This window comes from Eriocheir sinensis, chromosome 5, assembly GCF_024679095.1.
Source record: "Eriocheir sinensis breed Jianghai 21 chromosome 5, ASM2467909v1, whole genome shotgun sequence".
Lineage (NCBI taxonomy): Eukaryota > Metazoa > Arthropoda > Malacostraca > Decapoda > Varunidae > Eriocheir > Eriocheir sinensis.
The window spans coordinates 17,053,790-17,065,878 of NC_066513.1; the positions used below are offsets into that span (position 1 = coordinate 17,053,790).

The 12,089-nt window shown below is 41.8% G+C and overlaps 1 protein-coding gene and 1 long non-coding RNA gene across 5 annotated transcripts in view; one reads left to right on the top strand and one right to left on the bottom strand.

Annotated features, from left to right (window-relative positions):
• LOC126984699 (coatomer subunit alpha-like) overlaps positions 1–12,089 on the top strand; it is a 52,405-nt gene that overhangs the window by 9,816 nt on the left and 30,500 nt on the right. The window lies entirely within an intron of this gene.
• On the bottom strand, positions 6,829–11,009 carry LOC126984707 (uncharacterized). The gene is made up of 2 exons (XR_007737483.1): positions 10,010–11,009; positions 6,829–7,772 (listed from the first exon to the last, which is right to left on the bottom strand). It is a non-coding gene; the product is annotated as an uncharacterized LOC126984707 (long non-coding RNA).

The following is a 12,089-nucleotide window of genomic DNA, read 5'->3' on the forward strand; positions in this document are numbered from 1 at the left end:
TATATATATATATATATATATATATATATATATATATATATATATATATATATATATATATATATATATATATAGATATATATATATATATATATAATAATGACTTTTTCCGACTTTACTCCCTTGTAATCTCAAAATACGTACCTTGTTAACAGGCAGAAAATGGGAAGTAAGAACAGATTGTTTTTAAGCCGCAGTTGAAGGCGGCTGCCTTCCAATTGGCTGGCCGTTCTGAATACACGCTTGTGATCCACGTGGTGCTGTCTGCTAAAGTAAGGGCGATCGCTAGCAGTCACCCGTGGGACAGTTGGACAAACCTATATTTTTCTGGTAGTTTTGTGTGTGTTATGAAATAATCTGCTAACTCTTTCTGTTAAAAATTATGAAATCACAAATATCGTGATTGACTTTTCAATGCCTATTGAATGTAAACTGCTGCCGCCGCCACAAAATGGCTCGCAGAGAGGTTCAACTTGCTTACTGCTTCCATATTTCCCTCACCGCTCACAAAGATTACAAGCGGACAGACTAGAACAAAACCAGGCAAATCAATACTTTTAATGCTGTGTATTCCCCCGGCGTGCATGCATGGTGGACAGCAGAATGACTAATTTCATCGGGGAGATATTTCTCGCAACACCAGCCAGTGTAGTGGACCATCTTTTGACCTGTAACGCTTTGTATCGCTTCTTAGGTCCTCCTTCTCCACACTTTTATACTTCACAACATGCACTTAGGGCCGCTTTCACAGTCATTTTGCTAGTTTTGATCGTTACCAATGGTGGCGATTGCTGCTATAGTATTTCCAAGTGAAACTGGCCGATTGGTTATTGGCGAGTGCAGGGTTAGCCTAGCCACGCACTTACCACACACTCTCAACATCTCTCGCTTCGTCTGCAGCCGCCACTACCCCATCGGCCAGTTTCATGGGAAATACTAAGCGGCGATCGCCGCCATTGGTAACAATCAAAACAAAGTGACTGTGAAAGCGGCCCTTAGTTACTAAACAGTGCACACTTGTACACTTCACCCTGAACTTAGGTGTTTTTCTGTCCTTTTCTTTCCCTGATTTTGCTTTTCCATGCCCTTTTTGGCTATGTTTCACTATTACTTTTCACTGTTGCTGCCATGCATTACAGGTCAGAAGCAGAAGAAGAAGAAGAAAAGGAAAAATACACCGGGAGATCTACAATTTTCATAGACTCGAGAAAAATGTTTTTGGACTGTGGTTCCACAGCACGGGGTGTTCTCTTATCTTGTCAATCAAGTAGTAAGCAAAGCAGCTCTGCCAGTCCATTTTATGAATCTCTTGGTGGGCCATCTTCCACTGCTCCTCACTCCTCAGCCACTGCCGTTGTCTGTTTATTTACATGCAGCTGTTCGGTACCCATGTACCCACGCTCTTACTCACAACCATTTTCCATTCATAAGGACAAACGCCAAACGCCTCCCGTTGGGGAGGCAACCATAGCCCCAATGGTTGGACACCGCTTTATGCAATGCGCGTGAAAGTCATGATATAACCTCGAGGATCTAAATTATATATATATATATATATATATATATATATATATATATATATATATATATATATATATATATATATATATATATATATATATATATATATATATATATATATATATATATATATATATATATATATATATATATATATATATATATATATATATATATATATATATATATATATATATATATATATATATATATATATATATATATATATATATATATATATATATATATATATATATATATATATATATATATATATATATATATATATATATATATATATATATATATATATATATATATATATATATATATATATATATATATATATATATATATATATATGATATATATATATATACAGGTAACTCTCGATTTACGCGAGTGTTGCGTTCTTGAAGAGGTCGCGTAATTAAAAAACAATGTAAATCAAACAAGAGGAAGGGTTCTGACGAAAAATAAATACCGAAATTTTCGGCGTATACCGCGCATTTTTTCACATAAAAAATGCCTGAAGGGTTATACGCTGAATGTACACATTTTTAGTGATTTTTTTCTTCTTTGGGATGTTTTTAAGGGTCTGTTTTTCGTCCTATCCAATAACAACGACAAACTTACCTTTATTATTGTTTATAATCCTTCATAGTCTTTAGCTGTCCTATAATATGTTACCATAGAATACAGGGCGATCTAATAACTACTATACAAAGATTAAATCAGTGGAAGAGCGTCCATGCCTTGCTGTTATCCCGTTTTTCCGTCGGGCGCCATTTGTATGATCTTGATACTGATGTCACAGGTGGCTTAAGATTGTATGACTAAGGAGCAGTACAAGCTACATAAAAAATCATATTGGAAAAAAATGTCCATGTGTTCATTATTAATTATTAATATTAGTGAGAATAGTGGGGTGAATATGATATCAGAAACTGTACATCATGAGTCTTGTACGAGGAGCTATTTCATGCAATCCCAACCCGGCCGCCATTTGCATTGTTTACAAACCACACAACCACACCCACACAACAAACAGCTGCATGCCGCGTGTCACCAGAACCGAGATATCCACTCGGGCACTCATTCTCAGCCTCTCTCGTGTGAGGAAGAAATGAGGGACACCATGAGGGGCTGGCTAGTATTGGTACCGGTACCGAGCAGTCTGGTACCAGTACTGTACCGTATTGCTGGTACCATTAGTACCGGTACTGGTACCAGTACCTGCCCACCCCTATTGTTGAGTAGCGTGGCAGCGTGGGTACTGTATTGTTGTTCAAGTAGCGCACGGGAAGAACTGAGCTCAGCTGTGTGGCTGTGTGAGTCCAGTTGCGTGAGACATCTGGTGGCCACTCCATAAAATATCGCGTATAAGTGAAAAAAACGCCTAAATTAAACATTTATTTGGATTTTGGACCCCGCGTTATTTAAAAAACGCGTAAACCAAACGCGTATATCATATATATATATATATATATATATATATATATATATATATATATATATATATATATATATATATATATATATATATATATATATATATATATATATATATATATATATATATATATATATATATATATATATATATATATATATATATATATATATATATATATATATATATATATATATATATATATATATATATATATATATATATATATATATATATATATATATATATATATATATATATATATATATATATATATATATATATCATAATATTTTTTTTATTGTGTATGTTGTCTGCACATTATCTGTACAACCGCAGAGCACAGTTGGTGATTATTTAATAACACCCCGAAAACTACTCCCCCCCCAAAACAAGTTTCGTCTGTCAGTGTAAGATTGGCGCACTTGTAAAATTTACCCATACCCTTGACAGTAATTTAATGATTTGTGACAGAAACAGTTAATAGATTATTTAATAACACCCCCAAAACTATTCCCCCCCCAAAAATCATTAAATGATTGACTTTTTAATGTGTGTGTTACACCCGCCGCAGCCCACAGCTGCAGCCACAAAATAACTTGCTGAGAGAGATGTTCAACTTGCTTACAGTTTCTACATTTCCCTCACCACTCGCAAAGATCACAAGTAGACAAACTAGATCAAAACCAGGCAAATTAATGTTTTTCCTGGCGTGTATTCACACAGTGCGCATGCGCAATGGACAGCAGGGTGACTTAGTTCTGCAAGGAGGTATTTCTCGCAACACTGTCCTGGGAATTGGACCACGCACGCCGCCTCCATGTCCTGTCCCACACTGCATATTTCCTCGCCCCACACCGTGTGTCAAATAAATTTACTAACTAAACATAACTTAACCTAACCTACCTAACTGGGGGCTTAGCTCCCCTCAACCCCGTTAATTTGTGTCGGTACCGACACTCACAAACACTTGGCTATTTTCTATTACATTTACTTCCAGGATTGATGCATAAAACTGTCTTGTGGTATAAATACATTCTTCATTTGAATGGAGACCACGAAGAAGAAAATATTTAATCAGGTGGGCTGAAAAAGACTACGATAACTGAAGGATGGGGCAGCAGATAAAGGAAGGAGGGTCAGGTGGCTAGCAGAAGCTATTGTAGTTATCGGAGGGGGGTGGTTCAAAAAATATTCTCGGTCGGTCCCTGTGGATTTCTGACCCCCTGACCTTGTCCAATATATCCGAAATCTGTTATAAGGGGGTCCGTTATATCGAGGGTTTACTGTAATTATGTATGTGTGTGTGATGAATTATCAGTATCAAGAATACTGAATACTGCACTTGCAGTACTCACTGGCACTGGTACTGAGCAGTCTGGTAGTAGTACTGTCATATAACCAGTACTATTACCAGTACTGCTGCCTGCCCAGCCCTGCTGAGCCCCAACACAGCCGGGTTATTTTCGGTTATCAGCTGAACAGCTGCTTGTAGTTGTGATCAAGATATGATTACCCACTTCATATTTTTATTACCTGTTTTTTATAGAAAGTAGCATTTCTTAATAAATAATTCACATGTCATGATAACCTTAAGCACCTGAAATTGAAAAAGAAAATGGCAGAGACTGAGGTAAGGACCCAACAGTTAAGTGAGATTTTAATGACTATGTATTTATAAAAAGTTTATGTATAATACAGTACAATTTAAAGTGCATATAGCTGATGAATGATGCTGTTTATGATATTTTATGTTGCTTTCAGGTAACAAAAGTGCTTTTTTAGGTACAGTTTATGTAAAATTGCTATCAGTGTTATTTGTGGGTTTAGGGTTTTTTGGGGGGTTCGGCAAACATTCGCAGAAATTTTATCTATTAATGGGGGTCTGTATCCTTACACCCCAAATAAGAGGGGACAGGTGTACACTAAAGTCAGACAGTGGGGTGGAAAATGTTGGGAAAGGCCTTTGTCCGGCAATGGTCCATAAAACTGCTTTAGTGCTGACACCTTTCCTTGTCAAACTTTTTTGCCTCTGCCTTTCAACATGTATCTTTCTTTCATGCTGTAAGCATGCTTACATACAAATTGTGCTTAAGAAGGGTGAAAGCTTTAACTGTTCTTGTCTTTCTACAGCTCTATAACAATCCTTAACAAGAAATATCTTGTGCTTCTTTTAACTACAACCTTTTTTCTGATTACCAGAATGTATTCTGGAAGAGTTCTACTGATCTTGCCTTCCTAATTCCTGGTCATCTTCTTTAGGCTGTTTTAGGCCCCTTTAACACGGGGCCACTTAGAAGCGCTAGCAGCGCTACTCACGCCCATCGGTGGCGCTGCTAATGCCTGACTAATTCTTAGCAGTGCTGCTGAGAAGCGCTGCTAAGGCCCCATTCAGACGGGGCCACTTAGCAGCACTTCTCAGCATTGCTGCTAAAATTGAGCCGGGCATTAGCAGCGCTACAGTCGGGCCATGCACGCAGTGCTGAAAAACTGGCGCTGCTGCAGCTATGTGTGAAAGCTCCCATTGAATGCCATGTATCGTGATGAGCAACGCTATTTTTTGGCAAAGGCAACCACTCACATCCGTCTGCAGTGCTACTTTTTGTGGTCGTGGTTGCGTGTTAGAGCCTCCATTCATCTTTATTATTTACCAGTGGCAGCGCAGCTGAGAAGCATCTTGATATTGTATGTGAATGGGGCAGGTGGAACTTTGTGTCCTTCTACACCTCAAGTGCAATTTCTCCACCTGACAGCTTGCTACAACCTTCCAGACATCTATTCTTTGATAACACACAGCTGTGTCATTTTTCTACACTAACATTCTTGGTCTCTCCTTAACTCAAAGTCTCAACTGGTATCTTCATCTCTCATTTCTTTCTAAATCAGCTTTCTAAAGGTTGGGTGTTCTGTACTGTCTCATAACTTTTATCTCCTCTTAGATGCCAAGTACTATATACAAGAAGCTTGTGTGTGAGAGGGAGGGGTCTTTGCACACAATTCTTTGAGACAAAATAGAGTCAAAGGCTTTTTGCTGTAGCTCCCCTTCTCTTACTGATTGTCTTCTGCCTTTTTAATGCTGTTGTAGTGTTGCTGCCCTTTCTATCTTCTATTAAAATTTGTGTGCTACTTGATCTTCTCAACTTTCTGACTGCATGTCTCCACCACTCCTGTGGCCTTCCTGCACACAACTTTCTTTTCTAGCTCACTCCTGCTCTGCAAGAATGACCCAGTGTCATCATTCTTTCATCCCTTTCACTGGTAAACTCTGGAACAGCCTTCTTTGATCTGTATTTCCTCCTTCCTATGACATGAATGCCTTCAAGAGTGGAGTATCAAGCCATTTCTCCAATCAAATTTGATCACCTCTTTTGGCTTCCACAGTTTTCATCTGATGTGCTTGCAGGAATGTTGTATTTGTCTTTTTATGAGATTTCTTTTTCCCTTGAACTGTATTCTTGGCTGTGAAACAGAAAGGCTGAAGATGGTGATGGTGATTGTTGCAAATTTGATATTCCTCATTTGAGGGAAACAATATAAAGAATATTTACATACATACAATCTATGATTCATTACTCAAATTCAAAGAAAATAATATAATTTTAGGTGCGTATGTATCATTGTTTTGGTAGTTAAAGTGTAAAGTGGGAAGAATACATGAATTGGCATTGGGTATCAGTGCTTATCACAGCTTACCTTCTCCAGGTTTCCTAAGGCACCCATATTTACCAACCTAATCACTTGGGTGCTGTGCACTAATTACCCTGGGTAGGATGGAAAATACAAAATGGGCCTGTGTCTCTGTTGCCAGGTGTGCTAATGTACAGAGTTCTTGGTGGTTGATTAAAAAATACTGGTGCATTTTTTGATCTGTTAATATTTACATTTACATAGCCTGTGGTCAAAGCTAAATAGCTAGTCTATTTGTACATTATAGAATTTGATGACAAACTTTAGGTTTAGATGCTCTATTTCTTAGAGAGAAAGGAGAGCAGAGCACCTACATGGCTGAAAATTACAGTACAGCAGAAGAGACTGGGATTCACACAGAAGGTTCACACAGTAGGGAGAGTTGACACCTTAAGTGGATCATTGATGCTCTTGTCCAGCAAGCGTGTTGGTTCTAACTTAAAGCATATATGTGAAGGTATAGGCATAACTGCTCAGAATTATAAACAACTGCTCTACAGTATTCATTAGTGTATTAAATATTTGAAATTACTACTAGGACATGCACACTGCACTCTGAAAGGTCATAAGTAGTGTCAACAAATTTGCCACAGGTGACAGTAGCCTTCAAGACTGTTTAGTAAACAATTCCATCTTGAGGTATCATCCGTGGCGGGTGTGTGGTGGCGGCGGCAGGGGAGCAGCGGCCTCACTGTGCCCTGGGGAACATCCTTGCATTTCTCTGTTTTGGTTCTTGTGTGGGCACCACCCTGAGTCGGTGGCCCGCCTCCTCCCCACCAAACTGTGTCGAGGTTTCTCCCACCGGTCTGCGCCTCCGAGCCCCAGGCTGTCTTCCCCTTACCCTTTTGCCTGTGGGAGTTGTGGCTGCAGTGGGGGTTGTGGGGGAGTCAGCCTGGAGTGCTGGAGTTGTGGTGGTGGTAGTGGTAGTGGTGCTTGTAGTAGGGGATTCCGAGGTAGATGAAGAGGTCTCAGGCTTGGTGATCTTTGCAGAGAGGGTTTCCTTGAGGTCGGGGTGCTCGCTTAACAGCTCCTCGATGGTGATTCGCCGGATGTTAGGCTTCATGTTGGCCACACACACTGTTGCCAGCGCCGCCAGCACCACCAGCACCGCCTGGAAGGATTAAAGTAGTTACACAGACCGGGATGTGTAAAAGCATATTGGGGATAGTTTAGTGAAATTTACAAAGGAAGGTTTATGTGGCTCAGTCTATTAAAAAGTATTAGATGAGTTATAACTACTCCCTCACACACACACACACACACACACACACACACACACACACACACACACACACACACACACACACACACATGGCCTGGTTCAGACACAAGCCAAGTTGCTCAAAATGGAGGAAAAATAGGGTTGGAAATAGTGATGTGGCAGGGCTAGTTTTTCTAAGGGTGAGAAGTCTTGACCCTTGACTCACCACCACCACCACCAGTTACCTGTTGCATTATAATCCTCATTGCTAAACAGGTACATACAGGTAGAGGCTATCAATGCAGGTGGTTATTTGAATTTTTTACAGTCAGAGGATTAATTTTTAGATAATGAACATGGTATTGAATGTAATGGTAGTGAGTGGTGGAAACTTGTCCAAGGTGTTGAGTGCGTGTATCTCTGGTGGTGGTGGTGGAACAGGTAAGGTCACTCATTCACTTTCACTCCTTCAGTCGTGCTCCTCCACCCCCACCACTTCCCCCATCCTTCCAACCCTCTCACCCGCTTTCCTCCACCCCCACCCTACTCCATCCCGCTCTTACCTGCCCTCCACCTCCTTCCATCTCACCTTCACTCTTCCTCCACTTTCATCTGTTTCTCTTACCTTCCCTCCTTCTCCACTTCCATCAGTCTCATTTTCCCTCCTCCTCCACCTCCATCTGTCTCTCTTCCCTTCCCTCCTCCTCCAATTTTATCAGTTTCTCCTTCCCTCCTCTACCTCCATCTGTCTCTCTTCCCTTCTCTCCCTCCACCTTCATCCACTTCTTCCTTGCTCTCCTTCTGCATCCATTTCACTCCCCCCCTTCATTTCTCTGCCTCCTTTCATTTGCCTTCCTCTACCTCAGTCACTCACGATTTTCCTCCTCCTCTTCCTCCTCCTCCTCCTCTTCCACTTTCCATTTCTTGCTCTTCTCCCGCCTTCCCTTCCCCTCCGGTTCTCAGTGCTGTGGGGAATAGATGGGGAGGGGGAGGAAAGAAGGCCAGACGGTGTTATGTCATCACTCCAGACCTTTTATCTGACACAGTTAAGGCGCCTCCACCTCCTCCTCTTCCTTCCCCCCCTCTCCTCCTCCTCCTCCTCCTCCTGCGGTATCATGCCTGGAACTCCATCTTTCCTTTGTGCTTTTTCTTTTATCATTATTATTAGTTTGTCTATTTTTATGTATACACTCTCTCTCTCTCTCTCTCTCTCTCTCTCTCTCTCTCTCTCTCTCTCTCTCTCTCTCGTACGTGGTTTCACTTTTTTTTTCTACTCCACGTTTTTTGTTGTTATCTTAATTGATGCATTTTTCTTCGTAATTTTCTTAACATGTTATTTTTATATATTTTATTTTTTTCCGCATTGCGTAAAGTGCCGGCCATTGTGTGCGTGCCTGCTCGTGCTGGGTGATTATGAAGACTGTTATTATAATTACTATCTATTATTATTATTATTACTATTATTATTTGACGTTTTGCCATTCTGAGACGTGATCGCAGAGGAGAAAGTCTGAGCGGTCGTGCTGGAAATTACTCAAATGATTTCTGTCTCATATCGATTTATTTTTATTTTCTTCCTTCGTGACAATCGAGTGCAAGTCACCACCACCAGTGCCACTCTCTCTCACCGCCGACACCACCACTGCCACCATTATTGTTACCATTACCACTGCGTTGCCACAAATATCACTGCCGTCATTATCATCACCACCACCAATGTCACAGCCGCCGCCACCACCGCCGCGTTCACTTATATCAATTTCGCCATCACCACCACAAATAAATATTGCTACATATATATAAGAACGAGTACAACAAGAACAACAACAACAACTACTACTACTACTACTACTACTACTGCTACTACTACTACTACTACTACTACTACTGCTACTACTACTACTACTGCTACTACTACTACTGCTACGGTGTTTTGATCTAGTTATTTGCACCATTGTCATTTAAACACACACACACACACACACACACACACACACACACACACACACACTCAATTTCGTATCATATGTAATCTATCTATCTATCTATCTATCTACATATCATCCACCTTATGTTAAAGCGTCCACTGTTTAGCACACACACACACACACACACACACACACACACACACACGGGATCATACTCACTCCTCGCATGGCTGAACACTTTTTCTTGCCAAAGACTGACACTCAACAGAGACTCGCAGGCACCCGACCCCCTTTATATACCTAACGTCAGCTGCCAGTTACCGCTAGATTGCACATTCGTGGCCTCCTGATGGGCACTGGGGGAGGCGGTGGCGGCGGTGGGCAGGATCAGAGTGACACTAACTTGCTGGACTCGAGCTTGATGAGGTATAAGAGAGTAGAGGGAGCATTTAGGAAGAGAAGAAGAGAGGCTTAAGGGTTGGAGTCAAGGAGTGTGTTGTGTATAGGTAAAAAAAAAGTGAGGCAATACTGCTGGAAATGTTGTTATGATTAGAGGGAAAGATGATAAATTGGAGAGAGGTGAAGGTTAATAAGTGGAAATGGGAGGAGTGCTGTATATATTTGTACTGGTGTCTGTGTGTGTGTGTGTGTGTGTCGTGGTGGTGGTAAAAGAGAAAACGTATTATATCTTTTTCTTCGTTTCTTTCCTCCCCACTTTCTGGCCGTTTTCCCTCCCTCACACTTTCCCTCCTCACACACACACACGGCCGTTTCCATCTTATATTTTATTCCATTTTTTTTTTATCACACACACACACACACACACACACACACACATACACACCTTTTTCCTCGTTTCGTTCCCCCAAAGGTGCAGTTTCGTCTCTCTGCTGTCTCCTTGCGGCTCACGTTTTCCCGGGGCGTTAAAGAAGAGAGAGAGAGAGAGAGAGAGAGAGAGAGAGAGAGAGAGAGAGAGAGAGAGATCTCCAGTAAATATCATGCGTGACTGACACCATCATGGACCGGTCTGAAGCTGGAGGGATGGAGGGAAGGGGAGAGAGAGTACCGATATCCCTCCTTCCCTCCCTCCCTCCTTTCTCTCTCCTTCCCCTCCTCTCCTCTCCTCCTTCCCACCGTCCATGACCTCTTGCCACCCGGGGTCAGGTCAGCCAAGCAGCGTCTAAAAGGTTGTGCAATGTTCCCCTCACTATCACCCTCCCCCCCCTACACACACACACACACACACACACACACACACACACGACACAGCCTGCACCTCTTCTCTCACTTTACCAAACTGTGCACTTCTTTTAGACTGTCTTACCCTGTCTCCCCTCGCTCCCCTCTCTCCCCCTTCCCCTCCCTGTCTCCCCTCGTACCCCCGCAGCCTCCCTGTCTCCCTCCTCTCCCTCATCCCATGCACCTGATGTGTGGATGTGATTTTTTTTTTTTTGGTGAAGGTTTTAAGTTTTCCTGTGTGTGTCTGGATATGACTGAAGCGAATGGATGTTTTTTTATAAGTTGTATATTGCTATGTATGCCGAACGGTACTTTAGGTATGCATATTAGTACTATATGTATACACCTCCTTCCCATCGTCCCTCTCCTACTAACATTGCTTTCTGATAGATACCGATAATGAAACTGTGTGCTTATATGTATGTGTGATTCAATGTTTTATGTGGATGTTTAAGGAGGTAAAAGCAAACAAGCAAGCGAGCAATTAAACTGAGAACAATAAATGCTGAAAAGAAAAATTAATGAGCAAGAATAAATCGGCCTAATACCCAGCTGCACCCCCCTCCCTCTCCCCTCCCCCCCATGCTAAAAAGTGTGGGAGGCCATGTAACTGGTGGGATCCCCTGTTGCCACCCTGCTCATGTCTGCTGTCGCCTACCTTCACCAGTGACTAGCGGCGGCCTGTCTGGTTCTAAGCGACCTAGAGCCTTGACCTGTTTCCTGATGTCATGGGTCAGGAGTGTCCCAATCGTGCCCAGACGAATCTATCAGTGCCAATCCCTACCCTGTATTTCCCTGTCTTGCTCACCCCCACCCTGCCTCGCCCTGCCTGAAATACCCAACCCTGTCCCTTCCTTCTGCATCTGCGCTCATTTCTGCCTTGTCAGCTTCACCTCCTCTCCCCCCACACCTCTCCCTCACCTCCTTCACCTTGTATTTCCCTGTTTTGCTCAACCTCACCCTGCCTGCCCTCCCTCTCTGTATCTCCACTCAGCTCTGCCCTGCCTTGTTAACTTCCCTCTTCTCCTCCCTTCTCCCTCTCCTCATTCACCTTGCTTTG